Source organism: Xyrauchen texanus, chromosome 34, assembly GCF_025860055.1.
Source record: "Xyrauchen texanus isolate HMW12.3.18 chromosome 34, RBS_HiC_50CHRs, whole genome shotgun sequence".
NCBI classification, from domain to species: domain Eukaryota; kingdom Metazoa; phylum Chordata; class Actinopteri; order Cypriniformes; family Catostomidae; genus Xyrauchen; species Xyrauchen texanus.
The window spans coordinates 19,505,018-19,532,840 of record NC_068309.1 but is presented as its reverse complement, the minus strand read 5'-3'; positions in this window follow the sequence as shown (position 1 = coordinate 19,532,840).

Here is a 27,823-nt window from a genome sequence, read left to right as displayed (position 1 = left end):
ATTCCACTTGCCGTGTACCTCAAAACCTGAAATCACCCACACCCTTCACACATGCCTGCTTCCTGAAGTACCAAAGACCAATAATTCACCCCTGAACTGCTCATATTTTCCCACCTTTCTCACATCAGTTGTCAACAGATGTCCCTCTGGGGTAATTTGCACTTTAAGATCTGTTCCGCTTTCTTCCACCACACTACCCATTCTAGAAGAAGATGGGCATCTAAGATATCTGCGGATCCCTTCTGTGTTTTAAGTGTCATTATGCATCCTTTTGTAAATGAGCTAGCACATCTAGAAACATTTAAAGCCAACAGAATTCCCTAGTCAGTCATCTGCCATTTTTCACTATGCTAAAGACCCACAGTCCTTTTTCCATCTGCCTCTCTGAGTCCTCAAACAGAACAACGAGTCCCAGGGTAGTCCCACTGACTATGTTATCAAAAGCGTACAGTATGAAATGTAAATTCATAGTTCACTGCTGTTATGACAAAGCACTGAGCAAACTGTATACAAATAAACAGTGTGCACATGGGTACCTTGGGAACACCTTCATATAGTGAGATACTCATTTAGTGAGAGAGGACTATCTGCTCTATGATGTGGGACTGTGTTTGGTGATTGTCTCATGAATAGTCTTGGGGTTTTGTGGCTCTTGGACATCAGCCAAGAAATATGTTGCTATTGTTGATGAGCTACTGTCATAGTTTGAAAGCATTGTTTTTCTTATCCTTGCTCTTTTCAATACATTCTTTTTTCAAGCTAACGTTTCTCTCACATTTCAGTCCCTGGATCCCTCTGTCTGTTTCTTTTTATCTCTTTAATTCCCCAGTCACTCTTGAGGACATTCGAAATCTTGCTTCAGATAGGCCATTTATTTAAAATCATAATTAAAGATGATCTAATCAAGAGAACACACCTGTCACACTTCAGGAACAGTGAGTATGCATGCATTACAGTTGCTAATGTTAAGTGGTACCTTGTTCTTAATTGGTTTTAACAGCATATGCTTTGAAATGATACAGCACTTTCTAAAGACTAGTTTATATCACTTTAATTCAAAATTTAAACTTGATCACTCAAGACACTTGAGAACACAGTGGCCAATGTGCAGTGTTTTTTTTATTTACTTTTTTTGTTTGTTTTGTTGTTGTTGTAATTAACTCTATCCACCAAAACACTGCACAAACATGGACTTATTTCTTCATGACATAATTGCAACATGGGGCTCTATGATATCTTCATTTGATGATGATGAGCAGTTATACACATACCTCTTAAAGTTCAGCCATTAACTTATTCTCCTGGTTATAATAACAAGGGTTTCATCTGTAATTGCATCTGTAAAGGTAAAATGTGCAATATCTGTGCCACTAGCAAAAAATTACAAATTAAAATAAATTATATGTATCGTCTAGGTTACGTATGTAACCTCCGTTCCCTGATGGAGGGAACGAGACGTTGTGTCAGAGAAGCGACACTAGGGGTCTCTCTTGAGCGCCGATATTCACCTCTGGACTATGAAAAAAGGCCAATGAGAGTTGGCAAACAGTATTTGCATGTCCCACCCCCGTACATACGGGTATTTAAGCGGCGCAAATACTGGAGTTCATTCAGGATTTTTCTGAGGAGCCGGAAATGGTCCGGCCACAACAGTGGCTCGGCTCAGCGACATGGCAGGGGAGACACAACGTCTCGTTCCCTCCATCAGGGAACGGAGGTTACATACGTAACCTAGACGTTCCCCTTCTGTCGCTCTCTCCACGTTGTGTCAGAGAAGCGACACTAGGGGTCCACTTATAACAGCGCCATGCGCTGAGCCGTGTACGTGAACTTCTGATACAGGAGCGAGCAGGTATTCTTACGTGCAGGACGACCAACTGTATCAGGCTGCACGTACCCTTCCCCAATGCCCCATTTAAGCCATCAGGATTCCTTATCGTTACCCTGGAGGGGAACAAGGTGCTGGCCGCCAACCTGGGAACGGGCCAAGCCTGGCCGGGCCTCTTTTCTCTCTATGTTTCTCACATAGAGCAACTTAGGCAGGGGCCCTTACACGCATTGAGGGAAGGGGGTCTTAGCCCTTATTCAGGAAGGAGAAGACCCTGCGGAGGCCACGCCTACCCGAGAGAAGGCAAGTTCAAGTGAACTGCGACCCACGGGGGCTAGGGAGGAATCGACCAGTGTCCCAAACCTGAGATCTCCTGGGAATGAAGGCGCACTGTTTCCCCTGGTTAGGGGGAAGGGCGCTAGGTGCAAGCGATTCACCTGGTCAGATCGTGGGCGTGCCACCGAGTTCTACGGGCTCGGTACCTGAGAGAACACGGGACGATACTGACTCAACTCGGAGATTGTAGAATCTCGCAAAAGTGTTAGGTGTTGCCCAGCCCGCTGCTCTACAAATGTCTGCTAGGGCAGTGCCCCTAGCCAGTGCCCATGAGGACGCAACACTCCTGGTGGAGTGAGCTCGGACCCGCAAGGGGGGGCACAGCCTGGGTGTGATAAGCCAGGGAAATGGTGTCGACAACCCAGTGGGCGAGTCTCTGCTTGGAGACAGCATTCCCTTTCTGCTGTCCCCCAAAGCAGACGAAGAGCTGCTCAGAGCGTCTGGTGCTCTGTGTGCGGTCCAGATAAATACGTAAAGCACGTACTGGATACAGCAGTGAAAGGGCTGGGTCTGCCTCCTCCCGGGCAGCGCTTGCAGGTTCACTACCTGATCCCCGGAGGGCATGGTAGGAACCTTGGGCACATAGCCCGGTCGCGGTCTTAGGATCACGAAAGTATCTGCCGGACCGAACTCCAGGCAAGCGTCGCTAACAGAGAACGCATGCAGGTCCCCGACCCTCTTGATGGAAGCGAGCACGATCAGCAGGGCAGTCTTGAGAGAGAGGGCCCTGAGTCCAGCTGAGTCAAGCGGCTCGAAGGGGGGTCTCTGGAGGCCCGTAAGGATGACCGAGATCCCAGGAGGGGAACAGGTTAGGCCGGGAGGGAGTTATCCTCCGTTTAGGAACCTGACGATTAAGTCGTGCTTACCAAGAGACTTGCTGTCTACCGTGTCGTGGTGGGCCGCGATAGTGGCGACATACACCTTGAGGGTGGAGGGGGACAGCCTCCTCTCCAGCCTCTCCTGAAGAAACACGAGCACTGACCTAACTGCGCACTTCTGCGGGTCTTCGGCTCGGGAAGAACACCAGTCCGCGAACAGATGCCACTTTAGAGCGTAGAGATGCCTGGTAGAGGGGGCTCTGGCTTGATTGATTGTATCTATGACGGTCGGTGGTAGGCCGGCTAGATCTTCCGCATCCCGTCCAAGGGCCAGACGTGGAGGTTCCAGAGGTCTGGGTGCGGGTGCCAGAGCGTGCACCGTCCCTGAGAAAGAAGGTCCTTCCTCAGGGGAATCCGCCAGGGAGGGGCTGTCGTGAGGAGCGTGAGGTCCGAAAACCAAGTCCGGGTAGGCCAGTAAGGGGCTACCAGAATGACTTGCTCCTCGTCCTCCCTGACCTTGCATAGCACCTGTGCAAGAAGGCTCACTGGGGGAATGCGTACTTTGGAGGCGTCGATTGTGACCAGAACGCGTCGGGACACCTGCTGCAAGGGTACTCCTGCCCTTAGGAAGCAGAGGTCTGTCCAGGGTTTGAAGGTATGGCGGCAGGCAGAGGTAACTTTTATGTTGTGCGTGCCGCGGTGCCATGCTCATCTCAGGACTCGAGTCCGGAGCCAGTGCTGAAGTGGTCTCATATGCATCAACCCCAGCGGCGCGGCCACTGCGGAGGATGCCATATGCCCCAGGAGCTGTTGGAAACGTTTTAGCGGGACCATGGCGCCTGGCTTGAAGAAAGCGAGGCATTTCAGCACTGAATGAGCACGCTCGTTGGAGAGACGTGCTGTCATTGGGACTGAGTCTAACTCCAGACCGAGAAAAAAGATGCTCTGGACCGGGGAGAGCTTGCTCTTTTCCCAGTTGACCTGAAACACTAAACGGCTGAGGTGGCTGAGCACCTGGTCTCTGTGTGCGCATAGTAACTCTCGGGAGTGGGCCAGTATGAGCCAGTCGTCGAGGTAATTGAGTATGCGTATGCCGGCTTCTCGGAGCGGAGAAAGAGCTGCCTCTGCGACTTTCGTGAAGACGCGAGGGGACAGAGACAGGCCGAAGGGGAGGACTTTGTACTGATACGCCTGGCCGTCGAACGCGAACCTTAGGAAGGGGCGGTGTCGAGGGCGAATTGAGACGTGGAAGTACGCGTCTTTCAGGTCTACCGCTGCGAACCAATCTAGATGCTGGACGCCAGATAGAATTTGTTTCTGGGTGAGCATTTTGAACGGGAGTTTGGACAAGGTCCGATTGAGAACTCACAGGTCCAAGATCGGTCGTAAGCCGCCGCCTTTCTTGGGTACAACGAAGTAAGGGCTGTAGAAACCCTTCTTCGTTTTGGTTGGAGGGACAGGCTCTATCGCGTCCTTTAGTAGAAGGGAGGCGATTTCTTCGCACAGGGAGAGGGCATGTTGGCCGTGTACTGCGGAAAAATGTACGCCCACGAAGGGGGGCGGAGACCTGGCAAACTGAATTGCGTAACCGAGTCGAATGGTCCGGTGCAGCCAGCGTAACGGGTTGGGCAGTGAGAGCCACGCCTCTAAACTCTGTGCTAGGGGCACCAAGAGGACGGGTTTTTTGGACGTACCGGCGGGGCTTCGCAGCGGTGCGGAACAGGTAACGTGGCGTCGGGAGGCAACGTGGCATCCTGAGGCTCTGGGGCTGAGAATGAACTCAAAGCACTTACCTTGCTCCGCGCACCCGGCAGGGGGCGGGTTCGTGACTTAGGAGGATGTCTGATGTTTTAAGTCCTCTGGACTCGTCTGAACCGGCCGGCCAGGGAACAGTCGTGGCGCTGAAGGCGGGGACACCGCGTCCATGGAGCCGGGACTGTTGAGGCCTGAAAGCAGAGTGCCGTGAGAACGGCATTTGCGGGCCATGTGCCCCAGAGACAAAGGAAATAGCTCTTTTATTGAGAATTTGGGCACCGCAGCCCGTGTTAGGGGGTGCGGCAAATGAAAAAACAAAGGATTCTCCTCCTGGCCCTCCACCGGGGGACGGAGCAGTCTTACCACCTCCGGAGCTAACGTCTAGGGCTCTGGGTGCGTTGTCTCAGGAGCGCCTGGGAGCCTTCCGGGTCCTCGAGGGGGTCCGTGAGACAGGGGGCGTGTGCTTCCCGCGGTTTGCTCGACGATGGGGCTGAGAGCTGGGCCCGGGTTGAGGCAGAGCAGGGGTTTACCTTCTGGCCGCGGGAAGACGCCCTCGGCGGGCAGACGGGGCATGGGCTGTGGCGGCAGGCTTGCGGCGAGGCATGATGTGAGAGATGGCCTCCGTCCACTTCTTCACCATGGAGAACTGCTGGGCAAAGTCCTCGACGGTGTCGCCGAAGAGGCCGAACTGGGAGACAGGGGCGCTGAGGAAGCGAGTCTTGTCATCTTCACGCATCTCGACCATGTTCAGCCACAGTTGACGTTCCTGGACCACTAGCGTGGCCATCGCCTGCCCGAGTGCTTGCACTGTGACCTTCGTCGCTCTCAGGGCGAGGTCGGTTGCTGAGCGCAGTTCCTGCAGCGTGTCGGGATCAGGGCCACCCCCGTGCATGTTGCGTAGTGCCTTGGCTTGGTGGACCTGCAGGAGAGCCATGGCATGCAGGGCGGAAGCGGCGCGTCCGGTGGCGCTGTAGGCCTTCGCTGTCAGTGAGGAGGTTGCTCTACAGGTCCGGGAAGGGAGTACAGGGCGACCTCGCCAGGTGGTAGGGGTACCGGGGCATAGATGGATCGCAACCGCCCTATCCACCTGGGGAATCGCCTCGTACCCATCGAGGGTGGCGAGGGCGGACGAGCCTGTGGCAATGTGACGAGTGGAGAGAGGTGCTCTCCACGAAGACGTCAGCTCATCATGCACTTCCGGGAAAAACGGGACCGGGGGGGGCGAGGCTGTGAGCGGCGCCCAGACCCCAGGAACCAGTCGTCGAGCCGTGGTGGTTGTGGGGAGGATGGAGGGTTCCAATCCAAGCCCATGCTGTCGGCTGCCCGGGAAAGCATGTTCGTCATCTGTGCGTCAGCCTCAGCCTGGGCGTGCAAGCCCGAAAGCGGCAGCCCAGGGGAGTCCTCAGCATCAGATAACCCGCCCTCCGATGCCGCGGCGAGCTCATCGGCTTCCATCGCAAGAGGGTCAGCTGACTGGCTGTGAGGCGAGTCACCGCTACCTCGAGCACGGACGGGAATCAACGAGCGTGTCGGGGCGTGGGTGGTCCGAGGGGGCGTACCCGGCGGAGCTGCACCCGCTGCCATCCCCAAATCGCCTCCATCGCCAGCCGCATCGTCCTTAATCCCGTGGGAAGAAGGAGCGACACGGGGGGCGGCTGGAGTGGCTTGCTCACGGTTGTAAGCAAGCCGCGATCGCAACGTTGTCATGGTCATCTTCTTGCAGTGAGAACATGAACCATCCACAAACGCAGCCTCGGTGTGATCGCTACCCAGACACACGAGACAGCACCTGTGGCCGTCGGAAGCGGAGAGCACTCTACCGCATCCAGAAACAACACAGGGGCGGAAGGGCATCTTTATAAAGACGCGTCCTTAAAAGGACGTTCAACGCCACTGTGTTTTGCTCTTTTAGAGGAAATTACTCTTTTAAATAAAATCACTCTTTTAGGGAAAAAACTCATGAGAGTTTTTAAATCTGCACTGTCGAATCCAACAGCATGCAGCAGAGGGATAACAGGAACTCGGTGTGTACTCGGTGTGTACATGCAGCAGTTGCAGACACGACCATCGGCTCCGAAGAAATTTTCTGAATGAACTCCCGTATTTGCGCCGCTTAAATACCCGTATGTCCGGGGGCGGGACATGCAAATACTGGTTGCCAACTCTCATTGGCCTTTTTTCATAGTCCAGAGGTGAATATCGGCGCTCAAGAGAGACCCCTAGTGTCGCTTCTCTGACACAACGTGGAGAGAGCGACAGAAGGGGAAATATATTGAAACAATAATCGCACATTTTTTTTTTTTTTTCTGAAATAGTTTTGCCCTCGCAATAAATTTACCATGGTATTACTACAGTGACCATACTTTAACCTTGATATTCATAGTGAAAACATAGTAATACTACAGGAAAATGCTAAATATGGTAATTACAATACTACTATTGTGGTTATTATGGTTTTTACTACAAATATCATATTACTTGTTGTAAAACCATATTAACCACAAGATTAACCAATGTATGTTATTTGGTACTGATGAATTTAGATGGGAACCGTTAAAGTGCCCTCATTCTCACACCATTATATCTAAGGGAATTTAGTGTCTCTAAATATTTGAGCTTTGAACTAAATTAAACTGTCCTGATTCTACATTAATATGTGAGGCAATTTATTATGGAATCAGCCGTGGTTGACAACCATTATAATTGAGATAAATGACAAATAGCTAGATTATTTGTCTGAATAAAATTCTCTACCATAAAATTCGTAATACAACGTCTCGTTGTATCTGCTCACAATTTCTACCGTAAGAAATTACCTTTAATATGTGAATTATGATTCATTCACTTATTGGAGTAATATTATTCTCATGGCTTATTGAAAATAATATCACACGTATTTAGGTACAGCTTTGAAGTGAAATCTTTTAGAAACAAGGATGAGGTTATTTATCAAAATATACCACAGTCAAATCATCTTTGAATACAGACAAACTTTATTGCTATTCTAAACATTTACATTTATGCATTTGACAGACGCTTTTAACCAAAGCTACTTACAGTGCACTTATTACAGGGACAATCCCCCCAGAGCAACCTGGAGTTAAGTGCCTTGCTCAAGGTCACAATCGTGAGTCTACACACCCGGCCCCTTATCAGGCTAATCAAGCTTCTGAGAGGGATAAAGGCCAACTGCGGACGGTGGTGTGACAGAGAGAGAGAGCGTTTATGGGCAGCTGTTCATCATATGTGTGTGTTTGTGTCTTTTGGGTTAAGTTTGTCATTAAATATTATTTATATTGTCAAGCCGGTTCTTGCCTCCTCCTTTCCATAACTCCCTTTACAGTTTTATTGGCCTTATTTGATAATTATAACTATGATATCAATAGAAATATCATCTTATTAAACAGATTTCTTGTGACATATGTGAGTAAAGTGACCCTGCAGTTTAAAACTTATATAAATAGGCCTAAATATTTTTTTTTATAAATGTATCAAAGGAGGATAGAGTGAGTGTGCAATTAAAGATTTCCTTGATTCTGTTTAGAAAGGTCTATGAGTAGTTCTGTACTGATGTCCGTCATTTTAATCCTCTTCTTTGTGCATCTGTTCAGTTTGCAGCCAAAGAAACAACACAGGATATGTGAGATTCCCTTATTATGATGTGATGCTCATTGGGTACATTCATGCAACATGCGCTCCTTGCATCACTTTTATTAATATCTACAAGCTGAGTAAACTTCCGAAACCCTGTCTTGCCAAAGGTTTCATGTAACATTTTTCAGACCATACCAATCCAAATGCAAAAATAGAAAAAACGATTTAAACTTTCATTTTTCCCAGTTACTTCAAGAATGGATAAAGGTCCTTTTCTCTCCTTTTCTTCAATTTTATTACTTCTAAAATGCGACTTTAGAAATTATTTTTTGAATAATTGACATGATGGGGTGTGGGTTAGGGAACGGAATGCATACATGTTGAAGAGTAGTTAACAAAGCTTGCCCAGGGATCGACAAACGAAGGAAGACTTGCCAACTTTGCCACGAGGAGGGGTTGACACGTCAGCAATAGCAAGAAAGTGGACAGACCATTCCCATGACAAACTTGGCGCCAAGCTATCTCTAAACATTAAGTGTGTTGCGCAAGCATAAAGGGTTCAAATTTACGCTGTTTGCTCTGTGCTGTGGTTAATAGGGGTTTGAGCTCTCACTGGCTGGCAGAAGCTGGCACTGATGGATCACATGATATGTCAGTCCTCTTGCAACTTGTATCACCTTTTTTCTCTAAGTTTATTTACAAAGCATACTTGAAATAAACAGTGGTGACCTCTGTATTGCTTTTCATTTCCTTTTAAATTTAAGATTATTAGTATTTCCTTATGCATTAAGGCCTTTATACAGAGTTTACTTGCAATTTTCAGGTCCATCTATCCTTGTACGATATTCATTTCTAGAAATTACATTGTTTTATTCTTATATATCTATACATTAATGCCTTTTTATGGAATTTACTTGCTTTATAGTGGTCAAATTACTAAAATGGCCCGTTGGTCAGTCCAGCCAGCCGCTATTGTGTTAAAGAGCACCGAATCATTCCAAAACTTAGGCTACATATATGTATTATTATCTAGTCTTATACATATATTAACACCTTTATATGGAATTTAGTTGTGAATAATTTTCTTCCCTTAGCCAGCCACCATGCAGCAGTTTTCTTCCAGTGAATATCTGTAACATCTGAGGTTGTTACCCATCCTACCAACCACCAGAGAGAGCCCTCTTCTGAATACTGATCTTCACTCATTTCTCCACTGCTCATTTCCTGTTTACCACATGTATATACAGTATATAGCCATGCAGTTCCATTGTTCATTGCGAAGTATTGCCAGTTTACCCTGCCTTACCGAGCCTACAAGACACCAGCGAATATTTGACTCATTACATTCAGTCACTGTCAGCTCCCCATGCTAAACCGGTAAGCTTTGCTCTTCCTGACTAGATTGATGGTTCTGCTGATAAATACCAGGATTTTTTACAACATTGTAAAGTCTATTTCTCTAACCAACCTGAATAATTTTATCAAGATGCCAAGAAATGAACCTTTATGTTCTCTGCTTACTCTCGATTGGGCCACCACTTTTTGAAACAAAGATACTCAAATCCAGACCTCGTCTTTGAGTATCCAGTTGGTGGTCAAGATATCTCTGTTCAGCTGCTTCATTTACGCCTGGGCCATCGATCTGCAGCAGACTACGCAATTCTGTTCAGTATGCTATTGGCTCAAAGTGGGTGGAATGTTGTCACTCTGAAAATATTTTCCACAAGGGGCTTAACCAAGAACTCAAGGCAGAACTGACATGCAAGTTTGAGGGTTCTACTCAGAATTCTGCCAGAATTCATTACCATGGCTATCAAGATGGATACCTGTGTCGTAATACTCCACGGCCCCAGTTTCACTCTGCTTCTAAGTCTACAGTCTCAGTACAGGCACAGGCATTCACTGAATCACCCGAACCTATGCAAGTTGTTTTCGCCCACGTTGTTTACGTGCCAACGTCGACGTAACGAAAAACTTTGCTGTGGTGAACCAGGTCATCTCAATGCTGCATGCCCACACAAGAAATCAAGTTCCCATGAATCAAAGCTGAACGTGAGTAACACAAACTTTGTATCACCTATCCTTCACAGTTTTTTGTTGCCTGCTGAGATCTCCATTGGTGATCATATAAAACCTTTTACAGATTTTGTGGATTCTGGGGCTTCTGTGAATCTCATAAATAAAGAGATTGTACAAGAAATCTATATACCCACCATTCAATGCATTCCAACAATATCCCCACAGTTGGAAACGCTCCCATTGGTACTGGTATAACCCAACAGACTGTTCCCATAACCATCAAGATTGGACTATTCATGTGGAGAACATTTAATTATATGTCATAAATTCACCCAATCACGCTCTCATACTGGGTCATCCTTGGCTGGCCATCCACAACCCTTCTATATCATGGAACCAGGGTGAGCTCAAGCAATGGTCAAGTTTCTGTCATGAACATTGTCTCCATGTTGCTGTCTCCATACCTTGTCTTACCACCAGCATTGAAAGCCCTGAATTCCAAACAGTAACCACGATTCCCGAGGAATATTCAGAATTGAATGAAGATAAAGTCAAAGTTAGTCAAATTCCTCGTCACCGTCCATGGGACTGCACCATTGAACTTCTGTCTAATACAGCTGCATCTAGAAGCAAGGCTTATTCATCGTCACACCATGAGACCCTAGCTATGGAAACTTATATCGAGGAATCCCTTGCCTCCAGTTACATCCGACTCTCCACCTCTCCAGCAGCTGCAGGTTTTTTCTTTGTGGAGAAAAAGGATGGAGGTCTATGTCCATGTATCGACTATCGAGGCCTGAACTCTGTCACCTTGAAACACAGTTACCCACTGCCACTTATCCCCTCAGCCCTTGAACAACTCCTTGAGGCTAAGATTTATACTAGGCTCGATCTAAGAAGTGCTGATAACCTCATCAGAATCAGAGAAGGAGATGAGTGGAAAACTGCATTCATCACCACCAGGGGGCATTATGAATATCTGGTCATGTCATATGGACTTGCAACGTCCCCTCTGTCTTTTGTCAATGAGATTTTCAGAGACCAACTGAATCCGTGTGTGGTGGCCTACATTGATGACATCCTCATCTACTCTCAAAACAAGGAACAACATATCCAGCATGTCAGAACAGTCCTATCACGTCTCGAGGAACACCAGCTATTTGTCAAAGCTGCTGCCTGTAATTCTCTCTCTCTTGAACCGTCATCCCGGCCGCCTTTATCCTTTGCACGCCCCATCAGGGTGATTGAGGACCGGGCGTGCGTTGTTCCAGCCCGGCCCCGCCCTCCTACGCTCTACACTCCCATACCACATTTCTAGGTTACAATTTCAGCCACTAAGGTGTAGCAATGGCCATAACATGAATCAAGAAACAATGACAATGGAAAAACACTCAGTAAGGCAGGGTAAACTGGCAATACTTTGCAATGAACAATGGAACTGCATGGCTATATAAACATGTGGTAAACATGAAATGAGCAGTGAAGAAATTGGTGAAAATCAGTATTTGGTAGAGGACTCCCTCTGGTGGTGGGGAGGATGGATCCAGGATGAGTTTGGATGTGGGGCCGATTGTGAAAGTGCATCTGCTTTGATAATTTTTCTGCCAGGGTAAGTGACAGTAAAATTGAATCTGGTGAAGAACAATGACCATCTGGCTTGTCGTGGATTCAGTCTCTTGGCTGCCTTGATGTTTTCAAGGTTCTTGTGATCAGTGATAGCTTGGAATGGGTGGACTGCCCCCTCTAACCAGTGACACCACTTTTCAAGTGTTGCCATCATGGAAAGTAATTCCTTGTTCCCCACATCATAGTTTCGTTCAGCAGAATTTAACTTTCTGGAGAAAGATGTTCAAGGGTAAATCTTGCCTGGGGTTCCGTGACGCTGTGACAGGACTGTTCCAATCCCACAATCAGAGGCGTCTACTTCATTGACGAAAGGAAGATTGGGGTCGGGGTGTTTCAGTATAGGAGCGGTCGCGAAGCTTGACTTGAGGGAGATTAAGGCTTGGTATACGGTGTCGTACCATGGCAACTTGTTGGGTTTTCCCTTGAGCAATGACATGAGTGGTGCTGCAATGATACTGTAGTTTCTGAAGTGTAGGATATTAGGTGCAGAAGAGCAAACAATTGATGGCAATATGACTTGAATATAGAAAACCCAAACTTTTAACCCTGGAATTCCTGAAGAATTCTCACATCTGGCCAATAAAACTAACAAAAGGGTCTTGTCCAGATAAAGCTTGACTTGAGAACTTCTCTGCAAAGAGACCCTAAGTACAAAGGTTACAGGCAATAAAAGACAGAACACACTCCCTGGAATCCCTGGGAAAGGCTTAAAACACATTCTGTTTTCCTTTGATATAAACCAATAAGATACAATTAGACTCATCAGATCATGAGATCCTCATGATCATTATTCTGCAAACAGCAGCTAAAAAGGAATTAATGAACATTTCATGCAAAGTCCCAGTACTTGTGATTTAACCCTCTAAAATGTACAGAATGCATTTGGACCCAAAATGTACACAATACCTAGACTTGCTAGATAATTCTGAAAATTACATTGAATTATGATTACTTTTATAACTGTCAAATGAATAATTATAGACTGATGTACCTTTTAAAATATGTGTAGTGATTTGTAATCACTTATAATTGACAAATCGATAAGTATAATCCTTAATCTTGTATTATTTATCTAATTTGACCAAGAATGATAACTATTCAAGACTTGACCTGATAATATACCCTGACAATCAGGTTTCTCATAACGTGTAATGTATTAACCATGTTTTAAAACTAATGAATTAACTAATATGATTTGCAACCAGTGATTTATATGTTTTGCTACTTACATGTATAATATTCATGAAAGAATGTCATATTTAGTATGTAAATGCTTGCTTGTTTAAATAGAGAATGTTGATGACATCGAATGTCATGTCTCTTGTACCGTTTTCAAGATATAAATGTTCATGATTAAACATGCACTATTTTTGATCGAGAGTTTGTAAGAATCCTCCACAAAGGATCATATATCAACTTTTGAAAAGGACAGCCCAGTTGACCATGTGACTCCGGAAAGTCACTTCTGATTGGCTCAAGACATCTTTGGGGTGCAACCATTTTCAATTCAAAACGTTCCTACCAAAGAAAGAACTTCTCTCTTGCAGTGCTTGTTTCTGGACTGCCGCTTGCTGCTTCCATATCCTCCGTGCCAAGTAGAGTCCAAGGAAAACTGGGGACACACAAAGTCCAGAGGAAGCCTCTCACTCTCTGCTCTAGAGCTCCCAACGGGAGTCACAAGTCCTCCTTGAAGAAGGCCTTGCTTCATCCAGACAATAGCTGTCCATGATTATAATAGAGTCCAAAACATATACGGAATGAACTTTCTGCAAATGCCAAAGAACCAAGCAACACAAATAATGCAATTCAAGGAAACGCATCTCCAAGACTTTTGCTCAAAGTGCTGGTGTATAAATTAAATATTTGGGTAATCTTACTGCAAGTCGATTTAGACTCAAAGAAGGATAAATGGTTCTTAAGGCATTGTCAACAGACTCTATAAAGTTAATTTTCACTGTATTGATCCTTCTGTCACTTTACTCACCAACCTGTTTCATGTTTTAGATTAGATTAGTTTATGTTTATAATAGCAATAATATTTGTCTGTATTCAAAGATAATTTGACTGTGGTATAATTTGATAAATAATCGCATCCATGTTTTTAAAAGGTTTCGCTTCAAAGTTGTACCTAAATATGTGTAATATTATTTTCAATAAGCCATGAGAATAATATTACTCCAATAAGTGAATTAATCATAATTCCCTTATTAAAGTTAATTCCTTGCAATAGAAATTGTTAGTGGATACAACAAGACATTGTATTAAAAATTTAATGGTGAAGAATGTTATTCAGACAAATAATGTAGTTATTTGTCATATATCTAATTTATAATGGTTGTCGAAGGTGACTAATTCCATTATACATTTCCTTACATAATAATGTAGAATAAGGACCGTTTAATTTAAGTCCTAGCTCACACATACAGTTCCTACATATAATGGAGGAGGTACATGGGAACTCCGTACAGTGTACATCTACATCAACCAAATTTCCTACATCCCTTATTAAAGCAAATTCCTTACAATAGAAATTGTGAGTGGATACAACGAGATGTTGTATTACAATTTTAATGGTGGAGAATTTTGTTCAGAAAAATAATCTAATTATTTGTGATTTATCTTTCTTATAATGGTTGTCGAACATGACTTATTCCATTATACATTTCCTTACATAATAATGATGTAGAATAAGGACAGATTAATTTAATTCCTAGCTCACATACTGTTCCTACAGAAGTGGTGGTAGAAATTGGCAAAGCCAAGAAACTGCTGTAGTTCTTTGACTGTGGAAGGTTGATGCCATTCAGTAACTGCTGTGATTTCCTGTTTACCTCATATATATATATATATATATATATATATATATATATATATATATAGTCATGTAGTTCCATTGTTTATTGCGAAGTATTGCCAGTTTACCCTGCCTTACTGAGCATTTTTCCATTGCCAATGTTCTTGATTCATGTTATGACCATTGCGTGTTTTTCAGGATTTACTGCTTTTTGCATTACACTTTGTTATCTTTGCCTGGTTGGACTGTGTATTTGGTTTACTGGATTTATCTGCCTGCTTTACGACTTCGTCTCTCTGCCTACTGTTTTGGATTGTTTGCTTGTGTCTCTTTTAATAAACTTCCTGCACATGGATCCTAACACCGTCTCCATGGCCAGTTCGTTACAATATCATACAAGGAGAATTGGACCTGGTAAATTTCAATTTATGCTCCTTAAAAAGGCCATAATACATTAAAATATTATTATTGTTACTACTACTACTTATAATAATACAATTAAGTAAGTTGTGACCCCTGCTAGCCTTTAAACTCCCCAACATCCATTCAGTAAGTAATATGCAGTCCATTCCATCCCACAACCCCATGCTAATGGCACAGCTCACAGCACATATTGCAAGACACAAAAAATGAAAAAATTGAGACAGTTATTCCAAAATTCATTTCTGAAGTCACAATTAAGAAAAAGTAAATGATAAAAAAGATTATTGATCCATTCTTAAAGTAACCGGAAAAAACGAAAAATTAAAGTTTCAAACCATTTTTCTATTTTTGCAAACTATTGTGAGGGAACACAAAATTTCTTGCGAGGAAATGTTAACTATTGTTAGAGAATGCAAACTTATTGCGAGGGCATGCAAAACTATTTCAGAAAGAAAAAAAAATCCCACCCTGTCGTAGTGTCCATCTCCCATTGGTGAAAAATAAATAAATAAAAAACGTAGTTCCAACCCAAACTCATGTCATTGTTTGAGCCGATGTTGATGTGCTGGATTGAACGGAATGCTCAAACAAACAAACAAAAAACCTACTAAGGGTTTATAGTTGTCTAAGCACGCTAAAGTTGAATTGTGTGCTAGCAAAAATTGCAAAAATAATGATTTCTTTCAGCCAGGTTTCCCAAAACACTCTGTCTTTCTGACATTGGTCAGACAACTGGTCAGACTTAGTGTACCATCATGTTAGATTTGTAGATTTGTAAACAGCAGCACTGTTTCTTTTAAATCCAAGATACTAATGTTTAATCATGCTAATAACAAGGGCACATGGCTTTGACCTTCAGCATTCAAAGGAGGCTGCCCATAAACCTTCACATTCAGCATAAAGTTCTCCAGTCAGCAAGCTTGTAATTGAATGGCCTCACATTTCTGCTAAAGTAACCTCTAAAAACTTGCCCTCAGCGTTAACAGTCCCCTGAAAGGAAATGTTGAAATGGTTGGCATACCCATCAGCAGAATTATGATTTGCATTCACAAACATACTCAAACATCTGCTATTAAATTTCTTTAACAGAAAGTCAAAGAGATAGTTCACCCAAAAAGGACAATCACGACATAATTTACTAATCCTCGTATTGTTCCAAACCTGTATTACATACTTTCTTTCATGGAACACGAAAAGAGCATCAGCCACCATTGACTTGCATTGCATCTTTTTATCTATACAATAAAAGTGAATGGGGGCTAATGCTTAATATTCTGCTTAATATATCCTTTTGTGTTGCACAGAGGAAAGAAAGTCATACAGGTTTGGAACAACATGAGGGTGAGTAAATGATAGCAGAATTGAAATTTTAGGGTGAAATATCCCTCAAAATTATAAAATCAACATACTCATTTTAAAAGCCAGATGTTGTTAAAGTAACTGCACACTTGTTTAACGCTACCCAATACACAAAAACATTCAAATAAATCAGCGATTGCAAGTGTCCAGTTAAATCAGAGGCTGAATCAAATTTTTGTAGAGCTATGCATATGCTTTGTTTAAGAACAACATGAGAGTTAATAAAGGCCGACAATAGACCACAACTTATTAATGATGTTAAATTAATGGGAACATTTTTATACTTTACTTGTCAGTATTCGCCTTAATAAATGTCAAATGATTAAACAAAACTGAATTAATTTATTTTTCCTGTTATATTAACTTTGAATCTAAGCCCCTCAGCTGTGCTCGACTCATTTTAATGATCACCTCAAGCAATTATTTAAAAATGTGTGCCATCTCGACCAACCAATTAGGCTGCTTTTACAAAAACATCCTTGCGCTTCCCTGAACTCAAATTATAAGTGGATATTTGTTTTAGTCTTGAAGCTATGTATGTTCAGTAAAATTTTCTCCATGTTCACACTCTTCAAAATACATAATTGGCCCAGCGCGACAGCCGCTTAAACCATAATTTGGTCCTACAGCAGTGATTTGTTATATGTAACATAGTTGGTATGATGTACCAGAAAGTTGAAACAGACATGACAATATATAAACTGAATTTGTTTTAAAATTATCATTTCAAACAGGTTTCCTGAACACTGAATGAACAGTCACGCCCAAACTCAAGGCACTGGTTGAGCCAATGTTGCTATGTCAGGCTGGTCAGGATGCACCAATAAACAGAGCAATGTTTTTAAAAGCACCTCAAAGCCACAGTGTTTACACTATTTACCTACAAATTAACCTTCAAATGGCTTACTTATCCTGTAATTGTCTCTGCATATTAAACTGGGATAGGAGAAAGTGTTTTAATATCAACAAAATTACACACTTCAGAATTAATTCTTAATTACTTATGAGCTTTTCACCTCAAAATCTCTGCACAATATTTCAAAAGAGAGCTTTTGAAGAGATCAATTTGCTGCAGCACATAATTAAATCATCAGTTCAATGTTGAAGCAATAGATTAGATTATAAGAAAAAATGTGGACAGTACTCTTGTTAGCTTTTTCTATGCTGAATCTTCTCTTTAAAAATAATGTATATACACTCACTTAACACATTATTAGGAACACAATTGTGCTAATAAAGTGTCAGACGTGGTCTTCTGCTATTGTATACCATCCGCCTCAAGGTTTGACGTCCTGTGAATTCTGAGATGTTATTCTGCTCACTGCAATTGTACAGAGTGGTTATTTGAATTACTGTACCCTTTCTGTCAGCTCAAACCAGTCTGAAAATTCTCTAATTGAACTCTCTTATCAACAAGGCTTTTCCTGGCCATTCTCTGTTGACCTCTCTCATCAAAAAGGGTTTTCCATCTGCAGAGTTGCCGCTCACTGGATGTTTGTTTGTTGCACTAAACTCAAGAAACTGTTGTGCGTGAAAATCCCAGAAGATCAGCAGTTACAGAAATACTCATACCAGCCCGTCTGGCACCAACAATCATGGCTAGGGGGTTAATCCATCTCAAGTGGTCTAAAATAGGTTATTTTTAATTTTCCAAATTTCCTAATTGAGTGATTTTCTCTATGTATTGGTATTGCAAAACCACCAGTTTTTAATTTTTATTTTGCTAGGTTTAACCATGGCAGCCATCATTTTGTCATGGTGCTCAACAAATTTTGGTTATACAGATCTCTACAGAAATCTAAATATCTCAGCTCAAGATGGTCCGAGTTCCTTGAAACAAAAAAAATATCTCTAGAGCACATTACAAGGCACATATATATATATATATATACATTCTTCACATTCTTGTTCCTTAGACTTAGAACTTAAGTCCTAATATGATGATTAAGATCACTGAAAGTTCCACTTTTAGGGTCAACTTATAATGGGAAGGATTCGAGTCTCAGTCCAACATTTTTTAAGGGGTACCTAGGTAAGTACAGTGTGCATGCAGAACATTTCAAGTTTGAGAAATCTCGTATTTTTTTATGAGGCGAGAAAGTGTAATTTTTTTTTTTTTTTTTACATCTCCATCACTTTCTGGTGGGGACCAAATAGGAACCTGACATTTTTGCAAATCCTATATGGTAGCATTCTGCTTGAAAATTTTGAGTTTGAGATTCCAGTGGTTACAGAGCTAGGGCAAGTAGAAATCTGGGGAAAAGTCTACTTTAATCATGCGTTTTGAGAAACGAACAGATGTAATATAAGCATAACAAATAATAAAAATGTAAAGTATTTTACAGTAATTAGGTTTATGATTGATATACCACAATTTCAAGCTACATGTTTGATTAGAAGCTGTGAGATTTCCTCACTCAGTCTCTCAGAAATGTTGTGGGAGCATCCGGTGGCAGTAATCAACTTATCAGTAATCAAGTTTTCTGAGAAAATTGTTCATGGGAACCCATGCTTTGTCCTCCTCAGTAGATATTTTGAATTAAGGTCTTGGTCCAGGTGGATGGAACATCACACAAAATCAAGAAGTTCCATTCAGTTTTATACTAAGTCCTTCTCATGGTTGCACAGATTGGCAAAAATCTTCTTGTTTTTATATTAGCTTGCAGATCCATCAGAAATATAGATAATATTTTCTGTCCCAGGGAGAGACTCAGTGATGTGTTCCAAGCGCTTCTTTTGGAATGTGTGAACTGTGACTTTGTTGTGTTCTAGATAAGATCTAGTATCAATTATAATTCAAACACTGTGGCTCTTAATTATTTTCCCTTTGAAGAATTTTGCCAATCTGTGCAACCATGAGATGGACTGTGGAATAAAAGCCGAATGGAACTTCTTTGCAACGTCCCATGGCAAAAATGCATGTGATGGGGTTGGAGGACTAACTAAGAGGGAAACAACAAAGGTCAGTTTGCAGAAGACAACAGAGGGTCAAATCCTCACCCCTGAAGATATGTTCCTCTTTTGCAAGGAGAAGATTAAGGGGGTTACATACATCTACGTCAAAAGCGAGTAAGTAAATGAACTTCATGAACTGAAACTCAAGGGCAGGTTCGATAAGTGTGACAGAATTCCAAGTACAAGAAAATGTTACCATTTTGAGGTATCAGAGACTACTATTAGGTGCTTCTTTACATCTGCATCAGAAGAGTTTGAAGAACATGCAGTGATGAAATTTGTGTCTATGATGACCAGGGGTGGTTAGGCTTGGTTGAGGAAATCAGAGAACAATGTTTTGTAAAGTTCTTTCACCCATCTGGACAAAGAACATCATTCAAGATATCTACTGAAGACAAAGCATGGGTTCACATGAACAATGTTCTCAGAAAACTGACACCTGCCGAATTGATTACTGCCACCGGATGCTCCTACAACATTTCAGAGAGACTGAGTGAGGAAATCTCACAGTTCTAATCAAATATGTAGCTTGAAATTGCGGCATGCCAATCATAAACATAATTACTGTAATATAATGGTCATTTTTATTAGTCGCTATACTTATATAACATCTGATCATTTCTCAAAACTCATGAATAAAGTAGGCTTTATGCCAGATTTCTACTAGCCCTAGCTCTGTAACCTGTAAAACTGTAAAACTGAAACTCAAAATGTATACAGCAGAATTCTACCTTAGAGGACTTATATCTGTGAAAAATTCAGGTTCCTATCTGGTCCCCCACCAGAGATAATCAACCCGAAATTGAGGGGAAATGTAAAAAAATTGCACTTTCTCTCCCACTTAAAAATAAATTAAAATAAGATAAGTCTCAAACATATAATGTTCTGCATGCACACTAAAATTAAAAACTACACACATAAAAGCATTAATTCGTTCTGTTTTATATCTATCATCAAAAGCTAATGATCAGTTTTTCTTAGACACTCCAAATATTCAGCCTATATTTAACATTTAGGAAGTTACTGAATGGTGATGAATAGGAGGACACAAAGTAAAATTGCTTTTTAAATCATCGAGACATGTTAGGAGCTGCAGTGAAATAAAGGGAATTGATGGCAGAGGAGGATAGGGTTGTATAAGAGCTTTTGTTTTAGATGGCTTGGCATTATCATTCAAAGGCAATATTTTGTCTGCTGGATTTATTGAAAAGGCAGCCTCTCATTCCCACATAGAATGCATATATCCGCAAACTTAGATATGGTTTGGAATAATCATTGCCAAAACAGAGAGTGGGACTGGAGAAAATGAATTTTCTTTTACAATAAAACAGAATTTGAAGAGCTACACTTGAGTGAGGCATTTTAATACAATATGGCTCATTAAACTTTGCTGACTTGGCCCGGGTGGCAGATGAACATTAGCTTCGCAAGTCATAATGTGGAACTGGAGTCTTGAGGCAATTTGGGTGCGCACAGACCCGACGAAGCTTCAGAAGTCATTTTGTTTTTCCTCTGAAGAGCTGTCAATCATGACGCGAACTAAAGGGAGAGTATTCTGACTGTAATTTATTTGCTACACTTCACTTCACTTGATGAAAATCCAATTCAAAATTGATCGCTATAATGTACACAGATACTGTGTGTCTTCTGTCTTAGTATGTTTGAATATACCTGCAAATGATAACGTCTTTATTTTCAGTTTGCAGAGGGATTAGAAAGGCTAACAAAAACATAATATTTTGATAATGTGAATAATTAACTGTGCACACTGTCCATCAAAAAGTATATCTGGCAGCATGCAGCAGAACTTCACTTTTATATTTACTGAGAAAACTAAGGCCCTAGCATTTTACAGATGTCAATCTGTATCTAAAGTTAACATTTTATTATTTTACAGATATTTGACCAGTACAGACAGGCATAATTGGTTCCACCAGAGCTGAGGTTCTGTTTATATTAATGCCATTCTGTGTGTGTGATTTTTTTTTAAAATGGTCTGAGGCCTTGAATGATATTCCAAAGAAAAAACTTGAAGCCCAATAAAAGAACTAGTGTGAGACTCTCATTTGCCCCTTTAAATAAGTAAAGTACAGAATTTCATTCTCATTCAGTTAGCTAGCACTGAGGATTTAATTAAATCTAGGGGAATAATGGTTTTAACATAATTATCAAATGCCAAATTTAATTATTAAATCTAAAATGCATTTATGATGGTGCACAGGCATTTTAGCTTGTATTTGACACATGCCTAAATTGGAGAGGATTGTTATTCTTCAAAATACAAATAATATAATATGTATGCTTGGCCATTTCTCAGGCAGTTTGGCATTAATGGAACTGCAACATGAAATCTTTTTATCGTCACACTTTTAATACTATGTTTAGATAAATCTGTATCCAAAAGACACTGTACCATGAAAAAAAGATAAATTTCATTAATTTGATGTACACGGCTATTCACTTTACAGATAGTCAAGGTTAGGCTGTTTACATGTCAAGACTATTTTACAGGTTGCATAAAAACAGCTACTTTTAAAATGAACCAATTCCTACAAAATCCTACCTTAAAATTACACTAACCTTGAGACTTTCACTGATTAATTGGTTTAGAATTTTTGGAAGGAATGGAAAAGTTTTAAGGACAAACACTAGAGTTTTATTTGGGCTTTTTAAACAAGTTTTATGGTATTCTAGGTTGAATAGGAACTTGGCTCTGTCATGACTGTGTGTGGGAAAGCTTACAATGACTAGTGCCATTTTTCTTAATATCACAATAAAGTAATAGTTCATCCAAAAATGCAAATTCTCTGACCATTTTCAAACTCTCTTGTCATCCCAGATTTAGGGGTAGAAAGTGCCAGTCAGAATTTTTCTTCGGATCCGAAAGGTTGTGCAACAGCAAAGCTGAGTTCACCACTGTTTCACTCACCTCTGTTGGCAAGAAGCACTGCTGTTGGATCTAAGGTGTGTTTCCAGCTGGCATTCTCTCTTTCTGCACGCTGTGCACTCCACGCCCCTGGGTGCTTCGACAGCGATTTCATTGATTTCTGACGGTCATAAAAGCTGCCTCGCGTGCCTGGGCTGCGATCGCACACAGGCAGCGGTTTATGAATGGTTCATGTTCTCAATGCGAGAACATAGCCAAGGCAACATTTCGGTCGCGGCTTTCTTTTCTCACGGGAGAAAGCCACTTCAGTCATTCCTTCTTCCCACGGGATTGGCTGACGCGCAGATGTCCGCTATGCTTTCCCGGGCTGCTGCGAGCACAAGGCTGGACTGGAAACCTCCCCCCCCCCCCGGCTACTCAATTGGTTCCTCGGGTCAGGGCGCTGCTCATAGCCACGAAGACGCCTCTCTAGGACCTCTTCCTCAGTCTCTAACCCGCCCCCTGTCGGTTCTACAGCCCTTACTTCATCATACCGAAGAAAGGCAGTGGGTTGCTGCAATATTGGACCTGTGAGTTCTGAAACGGGCCTTGCACAGACTCCCGTTCCAAGATGCTGATACAGAAGTGCATTTTGGCGTGTGTCCGGCATCAAGATTGGTTCACAGCGATAGACCTGAAGGACGCGTACAGCTCCTTTTATACCTGTAAGTCCAGGGGAGTGGCATGCAAATTCCACTTGCCAATTCTCATTAGCCTTTTCTCAGATCTGAGGTCTTTTGGCACTCCCAGGAGTGACCCCTAGTGTCACTACATCGACACAATGTCTTGTTCCCTCCATTAGGGAATGGAGAATACGACAGTAATTGAGATATTATGGATTTAACCACTGGAGTCTTTTTTATAATTTTTATACTGCCTTTATGTGCTATTTGGTGATAAAAAATGTTGTTACCCATTCACTTGCATTGTGTGGACTTACAGAGCTGAAGCATTCTTCTAAAAACCTTAGTTTGTGTTCAGCAGAAGAAAGTCATGCACATCTGGGATGGCACGACGGTGAGTTAATGATGAGAAAATTTTAATTTTTGAGTGAATTATCCCACTAACTCTTCAAGGCTAGAAAAAATGTATAGCCAGCATATAAGTCATTACACCAGACTGCTAGTGAATCCATGTTTTAGATGAAGAGACATGCATATATCATAAATCAGTTGTAAAAGCCATAAACAAATACACAGTATCTAGTGAAATGAGGTATTAACATCCTGGATATTTAATATGTATAGGGCCAATAAGTACCATGTGTTTCATTAGTACACGACAACAAGGGCATAGGTTTGATTTTAAAGTTTGTAGGGACATTGCAAGGAGGATGATATTTAAAATGTTGGTATTAAGGAAATGCGAGAATGTTAGTTTGGTAATTTAGGCAATACAAGATTCCTTTCTCTTACAACAAGTCTCATTTGACCCTTTCTCATTTTATTTGTTATTTTAGAATGTTTTTTTTCTCTCTCTATGATGAATAAAAAGTTTTAGAACTGACCACTATAGGGCTGCACAAAATGAAGGAAAAATGTTGTTGGAGAGTGCACGTCATTGATAAGTTATGCAAAAATCTAATTCAATTGTTTTCAATCAGACCGGCATCATGAAAACAGTGATATCCAAGGGCCATAAAGTGACATTCTGTAAAATGTATTATCCAGCATTAAATAAATGGAAATCTAAACAAAGACCTTCTAAAGTTAGACAAATTATGGGGAGAATGGAGCTTTGACACCACTTTATATTTTTCCCCACTTTCTGCTTTCCAATGCCCCTCACCCCACATAATCTTTTCTCATATTGCCATCCCAAATCAGATATCTGTGCAGTTATACTAGCATCTTAAAATCCTGAACCTCTAATCCACCCCATTACCTAAACAGTCATTCAAATTTAAAGGTGTCTTCCTAAAGAGGGCACTTACCAGCCATAAATGTAGAATCCATTGTGCTGCATGCAAAACTCAGGATGTTTTTGTACTTAGACAGAAAACATCTGTACACAAAAAGTATGCTTAATTAAATATATTAAAATATTAAATCTATATTTTTAAGGGATAGACCTAAGATACAAATGGAAATTTGCCCATTTAATCTCCAGAAACATATTTTTTAAAAAGTATCTCTTACCCTTGGAAATTCAGGCATCAAATATGGAATCATTCAACATCATACATTTTAATTCACAAAAAACAAGCTCTGAAACCTCCTGTCAGCTGAGACAAAATTATCTGACAAATAAAACAGTGGCATATTCAAGAATAAACTGTTTACTGAACTGCACCAGGTACAGTTTCTATTTACAGTAACTGTATCTTGCTGTATTAAATCAATGCCTTAAGTAAATCAAATCAAGTCAGCCCTGTCTAATCTTTCATCACAGAGTAGAGACATCTACTGAATGTAGAGACATTCTATGTTGTAGACACATTTGGCTTGTTTATAAATCAAATAAACTAGTTCTTTGCCACGTGAGAAGAAAACTAACAATGTAAAGATGAACAATGTCCTTGCGGTGTCCCAAATGTCATTATGAAATACACCATCTGCCTTTTATCTTGTTCATAGACTCCAGTGGTGTCCCCCTTATGCCCCACTGTGACACTCTCACAGACCACCAGTCATCAATACTGTACTATCAAGGAAACAGAGGCATAATAAAAGAGATACATCCTATGAATACATCTTCAGCATATCAGACATGATCTCACATCAGCAAATAAATATTGTTGCCTTTGTCTCACATAGCCAGACCTTTGACTAAATGGCATTATTCTGGTATATTCAGCATATATCCTACTTAGACAGGTAGAGACCATCAGTAAAGTGACTGACCACAGTTTTTATGTGGTATTTGGGGTTGTTCCCCTTCTGTCACTCACTCGACATTGTGTCAAATGAAGTGACACAAGGGGTCTTCCTTGGGAGCCTCGCATACCTCTGAACTTGAGAAAAGGCCAAATAGAAATTGGCAGACAGAATTTACACGTTCCGCCCCCAGACATACGGGTATAAAGGGAAGCGGATGTGCGTCTGTCAGTCAGATTTTCTCTTCGGAGCCGAGCGGTTGTGCAACAGCAAGTTGAGTTCACCACTGTTCCACTCACCTCTACTGGCAAGAAGCACTGCTGTTGGATCTTACGAAGTGTTTCCAGCTGGCGTTCTCTCTGTATATGACATCTTTTTTGGGGGAGTTGGGGAGGGCTACTTGCAGTCAATACAGTTGCCTGTAGCATGAAGCAGTCTGCTTGCATCTGTATCGGCAGTTCACGTAACACAGACTTGTGCGTGGCGCTTTTGAATGGAACTCCTTGTGTCACTTCATTCGACACAACGTCGAGTGAGTGACAGAAGGGGAACGTGACGGTTACTTTTATAACCTCCATTCTCTGAGGGAGGGAACGATACATTCCCTTCTGCCACGACACTAGACCTAGTAAGCGGCCGTGCCTTATTCTCGGCTCCACAGTGCAAAAACCTGACTGACAGACGCACGCCCGCTTCCCTTTATACCTGTATGTCCTGAGCGGGACATGCAAATTCTGTCTGCCAATTTCTCATTGGCCTTTTCTCGCGAGGCTCCCAAGGAAGACCACTTGTGTCACTTCATTCGACACAACGTCTCGTTCCCTCCCTCAGGGAACGGAGGTTACAACAGTAACTGTGACATTTTCTGAAGTAGAAAACACCACAATAACTACTGTGAAATTTTTTTTTTTTATTAATATCATGGAGTGCTTGTGTTCCAGAATGATTGGCCACAAATGTGTCTAGACTCTATTAATGTTACAGTATAAGTACTGATTATTTCACAAACATAACACATAAAACAAAGTTGTATATACAATTGACCCCTCACTAAGCCCCGGCTTAAAATAGTTTCTGACCAATACTATCTTAGCAACTTTTGCCATCCACCATATCTATAACAAGCGTTTGCTTTTTTCCAATGTCTACGAGAGTAACGTGTGTTTGAATAGTATTAAGAGGAATTTATAGAAATTATTCCAAAAATGTTAAAAACATGTTGCTGGGTCACTTGTAATAGTGACACAAGGTATGTAGAGAGGATACTCGCAGTGTTTTTGTGAACATGTATTACATCAGCAAGGACACCTACATTTTTTCTCATATTTATGTATTGATTCAGGTCTTAGTAAAGATGAAAGTAAATAAAGAGTTAACGTTATCACAGTGAGTGTGTTATGAGACGTTATGAGAAGTTTTGTTCACTTACACTAATGTCATCAGGTGTATCATCGTCAAATTACGCTTTGCTATTTTCATGTGACTATGATAATCATTTGCCTCAATTCTGATTCACTGTCTCCAAAGTTTTCAATCAATTTAATATGCAATTTAACGATTTATTTGACAAAAAAATGTACATTGTCACTCTTTATTCAAGCCCGTATAAGAATATTATCAAGGAATAATTAGCCAAAAACCATGTCGTTCATGGCACTCTCCCATTAATTCCTATTGGAAGTTCTGAAACGCCTCTCAGAGCAAGCAACTTTAACCAAGGAGAGTGGAGCTTAGCAAAGTGTCCATTCTGCTCATGATATATTGTTAACTCTGATTATCTTTTAAAGATTTGAAGGCAAATAGGAATGTGCACATGTAATTGACTAATCGAGGACTTGTTCTGCACCAGCTGTCAACTATTAAAAACTCTACTCGAATTTCGCAAATTAATTTTTCTTCATGCATTTGCCTACTAATTATCCTGTATTTTCCCTCTGAATCAGTCACCAAATATCCCCGTTACAATTGAGTCAACTGGGGGGCACAGTGGATATGTGTTGTCGAGGTGTTGGTTGAGACATGGAGAGATGATGGTGTCTTTGTTTGCTTTCTAGCAAAGCTAAGTGAAGCAATATTTGTAAAATTTGTATTCTTGGATTATTATTGGATTCTACTTTATTGGTATTCGTTTCTTGTTGGAGTCATGCATATCAAGGATCTATTTTTATGGTGGAAAGAAAATCCGAAGTGGTATGAGAATCTCTGAAGCTTATCAGACCAGTATGTGTAGTATCCTAATGATGGCAGTATAGTATTGATTTCTTTGTAAGTTCCAGATGAATGCAAATGTTTTTTACTGTTATTTTAATATCTTTAAAAAAATGTATGCATATTTATTAATCAGTTCATTTTTTTATAAATAAGTTTGCTTATTTTGAAACCGTTCTTGGTAACATTTGACAATAAAACTAAATAAAAATTTCACGTATGTGTCATACTTCATGTTTTATCTGACATTTTAATTTACGAGTAATCGATAACAAAATTCCCATTCCTAATGCCAAGTGCATCCTCATAAGTGCTGTTTTATCTGGTACCCAGAGTTGGAGAGTGACAGAATACCTGTAACGAGAT